Source organism: Primulina tabacum, chromosome 14 (genome assembly GCF_025594145.1).
Source record: "Primulina tabacum isolate GXHZ01 chromosome 14, ASM2559414v2, whole genome shotgun sequence".
NCBI classification, from domain to species: Eukaryota; Viridiplantae; Streptophyta; class Magnoliopsida; order Lamiales; family Gesneriaceae; genus Primulina; species Primulina tabacum.
This window is the reverse complement of record NC_134563.1, coordinates 38,334,070-38,336,151: the sequence shown is the minus strand read 5'-3', so window position 1 is coordinate 38,336,151 and position 2,082 is coordinate 38,334,070.

Sequence of the window (2,082 nt, the reverse complement as noted above, 5' to 3'; positions counted from 1 at the left end):
GAAGAATCTCCCATCGCCCCTGTTTGGGTGCGTCTCCCGGGTTTGCCCATTCACCTGTTTAACAAGAAAAGTCTTTTTGCCCTTCCCAAGATTTTGGGCAACCCGGTGAAAATGGATGACTTTACTGCTGACTCCTCTCGGAGCGCTTTTGCTCGGGTCTGTGTGGAGTTGAATGTGCTGGAACCACCCGTTAAGCAAATCTGGGTGGGATGGGGTGATCATACTCAGAAGATTGACGTTGTTTATGAAAAAATAACTGGGTATTGTTTGGACTGCAAGATGTTGGGTCATTCGACCAACGTCTGCTATTCCCATGGGAAAAATCCAAAAATTGCTCGATCTAAGCCTGCTGATCGAGATCCTCCTCAGCTGGAGGCCCCTACTGCTCCGGCACCTCCTGTGGGTGCTGCCCCTGTCATTGTCCCGGGACCACAGCCCCAGCTTCATGTCAATGGCCATGGTCCCCGGCGTAGACAGAGACAGAGGCCTGTTCGTCAGGCTCTCCCGAGTTTGAGTTCTCATCAGGAGGCCCCTACTTCTGACCGCTCTGAGGTCACGGTGGCTGAGGACGATGAGAGTGTTCATTATGTGGATTGCGTGGATGACCTTGGATCTCCACGCCCGGATGTGGGGACTGTGTTCGTAACCCCGGAGGTTTGTATTGAAAATCATAGCAGTCACTCGGTCCCATCCTTTCCCGCATCCCCTGCTGATGCCACTTCTATGTTGGACGAGTTGATTGCTCGACAGGGACCCCCCATTCTTGAGATGATTCCCAGTCACATGTCGGCTGATGATACTGATCAGGATTTTGATCGACATTCTGTGTCTGGAGTTAGCTGTGGGTCTGAGTGTAGTATTCTGGACACTGACATGTCCAATCCCAGAAAAAGACCTAAGGATGATGGTCGGCGATCGCGTAAAAAGCGATCGGATCCTTCTTCCACCCGTTCCCCATGAATTGTTTAATATGGAATATCAGGGGACTTCGGGGTTCGGAGTCCCAGCAGAGGCTGCATGCCTTTGTGAAGGAGAAACAGATTAAAGTTTTGGCTGTTTTGGAGCCCATGATTGATCTGGATTGGGGATACATGACTCGCCGTTTGAGGTTTTCTTGAGTCATCTCTAATCTCTCCGGTCATATCTGGGTATTTTTTGCTGCTGATGTGAGTGCAGAGTGTGTTTTTTATCATGCTCAGTTCCTTCACATCAGAGTCTCTGCCTCTTTCTTGCCGACAGAGATATTTTGTTCTTTTGTCTATGCTAGTTGTGATTATGTTCAGCGTAGGGATCTTTGGGTTTCTTTGCTTTTGGTTAAGCCTGTTTTGGGTCCTTGGCTGGTTGGTGGCGACTTTAATGTCGTCAGGGATGCGTCTGAGTGCTTGGGCTCCCGTGGTGGTAGGTTGCTACCCATGGAGGAGTTCAATACTTTTATTCTAGATTCTGGGCTGATCGATGCTGGTTTTGAGGGGTCTTCATTCACTTGGACGAATAAGACCATTTGGAAGCGGTTGGACAGAGTCTTGGTTTCTGTTGATTGGGGAGATCATTTCAGCTCGATTCGGGTTGAATATCTCGCTCGTACTGTCTCGGATCACTGTCCGCTTTTGGTCACCGCTCCTGTTTTTGCCCGTGGGCCGAGCACGTTTCGCTTCCAGCGTATGTGGGTTAGGCACCATGGTTTTTTGCAGACTGTGAGACTTAATTGGAATCAGCCTTGCAGTCTGAGCGGCATGCCTCGGCTTTTTGCCAAGATGAAGCGTCTCAGGCATCACCTCCGGTGGTGGAATCGGGATGTTTTTGGTAACATCTTTGATAGACTCACTGAGGTTGAGAGGGCTGTTCGTTCAGCTGAGACTGTCTGTGAGGCCGACCCTTCTGATGCGAATTGGACTTTGCTGTCCGATCGCAATGAGGTTCTTGCCAGTATCACCGCCATGGAGGCGTATTTTTGGAAACAGAAAGCGGCTTGCCATTGGCTTGAGGATGGTGAGCGGAACACCATACTCTTCCATAACATGGTGAGGAAAAAGCGTGTTGCGAACAAAATTTTCCGCATTTGGGACAATGGGGTCTGCCTGA